The sequence below is a fragment of the Gossypium hirsutum genome, chromosome A03 (genome assembly GCF_007990345.1).
Source record: "Gossypium hirsutum isolate 1008001.06 chromosome A03, Gossypium_hirsutum_v2.1, whole genome shotgun sequence".
NCBI lineage: Eukaryota > Viridiplantae > Streptophyta > Magnoliopsida > Malvales > Malvaceae > Gossypium > Gossypium hirsutum.
In genome coordinates, this window is record NC_053426.1 from 85,056,884 (window position 1) to 85,064,188 (window position 7,305).

The following is a 7,305-nucleotide window of genomic DNA, read 5'->3' on the forward strand; positions in this document are numbered from 1 at the left end:
TCTCTGAAACTGTTTGAACAAATTTGTTGTGTTTCTTTGATTGGGTTGTTTAAAGGTATTTGTAAGATAAATACGTTTCCACTGTATAGTTGCTTTGTTTAGGAACCATGAGGTTAAGCTTTAATTGAATGAAATTCAATTTATATTCCAGATTGTTGCATTTCTTAGCAATGGGAATGCTGCAAAGCATATGCTGGAACCTTACGTTTTTTAAATGCATATATTTCTATTATATGCTAAATTGTTGCATTTTTTTTTGTAGATTTAATGCAAATGGAGATCTTTTGGAGAGTAGAAATGGATACCAATTATGTGTTAATTTCAAGACTCATGTAATGTTTTTAATTATGTAGTGATTCATAGATTTATGTAATGTTTTTAATTATGTAGTGATTCATAGACTTATGTAATATTTTTAATTATGTAGTGATTCAAAGACTTACATAATGTTTTTAATTATGTAGTGATTCAATTCGGGTAATTCAGGTAATTCGGGTAATCGGTTAATTCGGTTAATTTGGGTAATTCGTTTAATTCGGTTAATTTTTAACCAAAAATAAAAATATATATATAATTTTCGGTTAATTCGGTTAACCGACCAAATTAACCGAAAAATTTCGGTTTGGTTAATTTTTTTTAAAAAAAATTCAATTCGGTTAACGGTTAAAAATTTTGAAAAGTCGATTAATTCGGTTAATAATATTTCGGGTCGGTTAACCGAATGAACACCCCTAGTTGAAACACACACGGGTGCGCACACACATATACATATTAATAGGGGATAAAGTAGATAATTTAATCTAGTGACGTGATAATCCTTCGAAGGAAGGTCCTGAGAAGGTTATGTTTTTAAATTATAGCAATTAAAGATGATGATGATGATGGAGATACATTATTGAAAGCCAACATCTTGTTGGCAACTATCCTCATCAATACATTTAATATATTCGGCTCAGGGATGGATTATTGGTAGCAACATTGATCGTTTGAAGGTTTAGCACCTTCAGGGGCTGCCACAGTGTTATCAAATATCTATCATGTTGAAATACTTGAATTAGTTGAGTTAAAGCAAACACTTGATGGCCTGTAAATTTTGGGGTGAATCGGGATCAACCTTCCAATGTGGGAACCTGTACATCTTGGATAGCTCTCAGGATTGCTTTGCCGCCGTACTCCACTGGCAAAGCTTCTTCACCTATATCCTCTATAAAGATTTTCTTCTCATCGTCATTGGTCACAATTACAATCTGTATTCATGGCGTTGCAAAATAAGCAAAGACAGATATATCACATAAATATAATCTAAGAATTCTGCTAATTGTGTCGTACGGATACTTTATTAATATCTTCGCTCGATGTAATGGAACGGATGAATAAAGTTATCAGACTATTCTAATTAACAAAATGTGTTTACTATTAACTACCCTTAAAAAGGGTACTCTACGTTTATGTACAAAGGAAGAAGGGAAAGTAGAGGAAAAAAAGTTCCAGATGCTGGAACTCAAGAATGACTACATGAACCAACTGATTTGAACTCCGGGATCTCTAAAGATAATCATTAGCAAAACTCTTGATCCAGTAAATATTTTTAAGGTACAAAGATGCAGTAACCTCCATTTAGGAAACATATATTCACCACCATTAAGCAAAAACAATACATTTGGGACAGTAAGTTCATTACCTATATCTGCTAAGAATCTGAAAGGAAGAAAAATAAAACAATAACAAATACCTTTTCAAGTGTAGATTTCTCAATGAAGCGAGAAACCATCCTCCAAACACTAACAAAAAACCTCGGCATATGCACAATGTAGCACTTTGCCAAGCGCTCTGGGAAATATGCCTGCATTTAAGTGAAGAGTGGGGCTAATGAAACATGGAAGAAAAATGTAATAAGTTTCCAGAACAGAATCTAGGGATAAATTCAGTTTACACAATGGCCACGATTTAGGAAACTGAGCATAATTTCTGAACTTATTAGCTAATTCCTATATTAAATATGGTACATTTAGTAGCTTAATCCCTTTGGGACAATTTTTAGAAAATGAAGAAGCGGGTTAGAAAGACAACAGGACAAGCTGGGTGAATTGGGTGACAAAATAGCCCAATTCACGGTTTTAATGAATGCTACAAACAAATTCTAAAACACGGCCTTGTAAATCATAATCAGATTGTACACCAAGTAAAACAGAAGATAGAAATCATGCATTAGCTTGTCATTTAGAAAGATTTTGCTTACTAACCGTTTCTACTTGTTTCTAAGACCTATGTTAATCCGACTCTTCACTTTTTCTCTAAGTACTCCAATCCAACACTCATGTCTAACACGACACATATCTAGACATGGCATGCATTAGCGTGTCATTTGAAAAGATTCAGCTTATCAACTGTTTCCACTTGTTCCTAAGACTTATTTTAATCCAACTCTTCACTTTTCTCGAATTACTCCAATCCAACACTTATGTCCAGCATGAAAGGATATAGTCCTAAAAGAACTTTCCAGATATATGAAAAAATTACATCCCTGTATCTGAGACATGCCCATATCCATTACTCAACAAAATTTGAGCAACATAATCTAAAACAAAACCAAACATTTAGTGGGTAAAAGTATTATAGAGGTCTTTGTATTAGAAATTAGATTGTATTTTAGTCTCTACTCAAAAAATAAGTAAATTAATCCCTTAAAGTTGATCAAAGAACAAATTGGTTATTTTTGTTAAAATTTTCATCAATTTACTAGACAGTTACACTTGTAATGCCAAATGTATCTTATTCTAAAGGACATGAATTAATTTTTTACAGTAGAAATGGATGAAATTTTTAACAGAAGAACTAGTTTTCCCTTTAATCTAACGTACTAGGACTAATAATGAAACAAAATGCAATTCAACTCTTAATATAAGAATTTTCATGGTACTTTTATCACATTTAATTGCATTTGCTTCAAGTATTTAATATAAGAGCTTGCTTCAAGTATTTAATATAAGAGCTTACATGGTATATTATGACGGAAGGAAATGTTTCAAGTATTTCATTACATTAAGCTTACTAGAGATTTATTCCATAAAAATGTCAAAGATTCTTACACGCAACAGAGTTAATGAGAATTCAAGTTATGAGGAAAAAAAGAATGCCATGAACTTTCACTTTTTTTTTATGAATATATCCCTGGTATATGTAGCCTACATGAAACATATAGCTTGTTTGTACAGTAACTGATATCAAGAACAGCTCAGTAATTCAAATGTGACCTTCTCCTCCATAGAAATGGAGAACATATGCAGTAGCCAACCATTAATATTTCAACATCTGTACTTGCACTTGGTGATCTTTTGTTACTTGGTTAGTTATTTCTTTTGTTAGGCAATAATAATGAAAAAGGCTAGACCAGTATACGGTTGAAATATTAAATGAGGTCCTAAGGTGATGTTGAAGTCATTAGGCAGGAAATCTTGACCAACTCAGGTTCTACGCTAAACTTAAACATAGCTCAGGTTCCGGAAGCCTTTAATTCAAATAGAATAGTGTGACATAAATCTAAAGGATATGAACTTGAATTTGTAACAAGGTCACAAATTGAATGATATTTCGGATGAAGAAAGCATATATAACTTCCTATCCCTTGAAAGATTGACCCCAAAATTCATAATTAGTTAAAGATCAATAAAATGAAACAAAAAAAAATGGCAATATTTAAATCTCGCATTTTTCATTTTTCATGAATTACTTGTATCTGACATCTCTATCTAAAAATAATTTTATACATGGGTGGGTGTATGACCTTCTAAGGCATATTATGAGAAAAAATAAAACTTCTTTAAAAATAATAAATATACCCATATCAGGCAAAAACCCTATCCGACACTTACACAGTAAAATACCTTAAAGCTATGGAGTCAACTCCACAGCCTACACTCTCGTCAGTTGTGATTTCTTTAGGTTATGTAATATGCTTACCTTTTCCCTTCATTTTCATCGAGGGAAGACGGGTGAAGGGCAGAACTCTTCAAACAGCTATAGAAATCAACATAAAATTACAATAGACATCAAAGTACTTTGAGAAAACTTAACAAGCTCTCTTATTATTATTATTTTTTATTTACCATGCACTATCCTCGTTCTGTTTCTCTTATATAAGGCACATGAAACAATGTTCTTTTCAACATATTTCGGAGAACATACATAACCTGTAAGAACTGAAATCCAGTTATTAATCCACGTGCATCAACATTTCTGTATGTAATATTCTGAAAATCAAGAACGCCAATCAACTTTTCATTTCCTATTTCTCTTCCTTTGATGGCACTGCGATTGGTACAACTCAATGAGTCAAAAATATATGAATGTATGTCTTTGGAGCTTGTATCTCAAAAAAAAAAAAAAAAAGCTCCCTTGTGTTTTTTTTTTTTTGACTGTCAGAACTCAGAATACTACCTTGCTATGGTTTTGTCTAGCAGATAAACCACGAACTCTGCATCAAGAGATAGAGAAAACATGTAAGAGTAAATTTTGCAATATGAAAAGAAACTTGCTTGCAGCAAAAACAAAAACATGTAAAATAGATAAATCTTGAATAAACTTGTAGTATCTCCTATTTAATAGTAATTGATGAAGTTCACGAGTAAATATAAAATAGGGTAAACTACAGAAATTATCACTAAAGTATTGTTTGTTTTTCTTTGTCACCGTCTAATATTTACATATTCTATCAATTTGATCATAAATATATAAAATCAACAAATTTAACCCTTAAAGTTACATAATTTGTCATTTTAGTTCAAATTTTTAAAAATTTAATAAATTTATTCCTCAACATTTAGAAAATAACAAATTTTGATGATTTAAAATTCATTAAATTTTAATTCAAACAATAACTTGATGATCGCCAGCTACAAACCACATACAACAAAATCATACAACCCTGCTTATTTGTTTTATTTTGGTAATGCAGTCTTCTTCTCTAAATGAACCCCTTCTATGCTAGCTTACCAAGTTATTGATACAAACATCTTGTTTTTCAATAGTTTCAGTTGTTGCAGGGTCCATTCACCCGAAATCTCAGATTTTGCTGCAGACTTTGCATCCATGGTTATTTCAAGTTGAAACCTTGCTCCCCTTTGGTGGTGTATTCCAATTGAATTGACTTGAATTATTAGGCATTAGATTACTTGCTACCTCATTTATCGAAATCTCATCCAAAATTTCTTTCAAATATTCTGCGGTGAGCTTTACTTTTAGTTAATCAATGTTACTATCCAGATTTTTTATCTTGGTTGTTCTTGTGAAGAAAATGAAAGAAAGGTTCAAAACTTAAACAAAAAAAGAAAATAGAAATTTAAAAACTAAAATTTGTCATTTATTGACTTGAACAAAAATAACAAATTTTATAAACATTGAAAGCTAAATTTATTATTTTTTATATTTAGGGTCAAATTGATAGAATATATAAAATTAAAAAACTAAATTTATTATTAGAACAATTAAAAAAATTCACCACAACATTTCATTAAAATCAAAATTCAAACTGACGTTAAGGTTTAAAAATAATAATTTTAAATAATTTAATGACTAAAATAAAAAAAATTAAAAATTTAATGAACGAAATAAAACCACCAACCGTTTATCTACTTTACCTATAAAATAAACCTAGCCCATAATGGCAAACCACATCAAGTCCTGCGTTCGATTAACGGATTACCCTATCTATTGCTCTTATTGAGAAAAAAAACTACTTTGAGGGGCCACAGATTAAACTCCGACATTTATGAGCTACCTAAAATATTAAACAAGATCTAAAAAATATAGCATTGCAGATTTATGTGGCTTTCCCATTATGTCCCACCATAATGATGAAACCTTTCTACCATGAGTCTCATGACCAAAAGTTATCATTTCAACAATCGGAAAAGAATCAAATTTCAGGCGAGGCTTATCAACATGCATGAATTATAAGAAAACAAAAAATAGAATATGCTAATTAATCAATCATGAGAAAGAAGAGTGAAAGTAGTGAGGCTGGGCTAACTAATTACTCTTGAACTGGAGATGGTCCTTGGGGGATAATGCTTGCAAGCTTGGACAATCATCACTGGATATCCTGTCTTTGACAAACCTTGCAAAAAAATCTTTCTGGCTTCTAATTGGTCAGGCACTTCAGATTCTACAACGCACCCATTAGGAACTAAAGAAGACCTCCATTTCAGCCACTGGACAAACATCTTTGAAGCTTTATCTGTGTCCATTGATCTTGCAATCAAGAATCTCATGAGTGTCGGATCCCCGTATTTCTGTAACAAAAAAAGGGGGTCAAAAACACTGAATTGAAGTATAAATATACAGGATTTCAGTCACAAAGGGTATTGATAATTTACCTCTGTTGAAAACCCAAGTTTCTCTACTGATTTCCTCATCTGGGTCAGTTCAAGTTCATGGCTTTTCTCCATGTTAGAACAAATAGAATCTGCTTGGGGCCTTTGGCTTGTTAGAGGGAGAGGTGTTGAGCGGGGTGGGGGGAACTTGATTAAAAAATGGAAGAACAACAGGTGAGAAAAGGACGACAAAAGGAAAACAAAAAAATAAATAAACAGAGAGATATGAGAGAGAGAGGCTGTGAAGTTGGCTGAGAAAATGTGGAAAAAGTCCAAGTGATATAAGAAAATGGTTGGCCGTTGCTTGTGGAATTAAGTTCCAACTTGAAAACAGCATCTCTTAAATTTTAATAGATAAATAAATAAATTCTCCCGAAGAAAAAGGAACATAATTTAAAATGATTTAGGACGCGATCCCTTTTATGGCCACGAGTCGCATTTGTAATTTAATTAATAATATGATTAAAATATTTTTATAATTTTATTATTTGAAATCAGAAATTATTGAATATTAAAACTGAGAAATAACAAAAATAAATAGGATAATAATTAATTTATAAAACAGTAAAATTGTTGTTTTATTTAAATTTATTTAATAAATTAAACTTAGAAGGTTATAATGTTTTTATCAGACCTTATGAACTAAGCGGGTATTGTTCAAAAAAAATAAAGAATTTGAACTTTTTTTTATCACACTTGCAAGTTTGAATGCTTTTTTGCTTATTTGTTTTAACGTTAGTTGCATATTATTTTGTAATTACAAAGAATTTTAATTTTTTTATGTCATATATAGTAATATAAATTTTAATTACAAACATAGTTACATAATTAATTATTAAAAAAATATTAGTATGATAAAAAATTTCTAAACGAGCAATAAAAATTAAAATCAAATCATTGTATGTAACATATTAGCCTAATAAAGTAGTCGATA

General features: G+C 30.9%; 1 pseudogene across 1 annotated transcript; it reads right to left on the bottom strand.

The window, feature by feature from the left end:
* Positions 1 to 870: 870 nt before the first annotated feature.
* On the bottom strand, positions 871 to 6,701 carry LOC121223024 (CRAL-TRIO domain-containing protein YKL091C-like; annotated as a pseudogene). The gene is made up of 6 exons (XR_005920370.1): positions 6,375 to 6,701; positions 6,036 to 6,290; positions 4,438 to 4,474; positions 4,191 to 4,308; positions 1,733 to 1,843; positions 871 to 1,247 (listed from the first exon to the last, which is right to left on the bottom strand). The product of XR_005920370.1 is annotated as a CRAL-TRIO domain-containing protein YKL091C-like (transcript).
* Between the last annotated feature and the right edge of the window lie 604 nt (positions 6,702 to 7,305).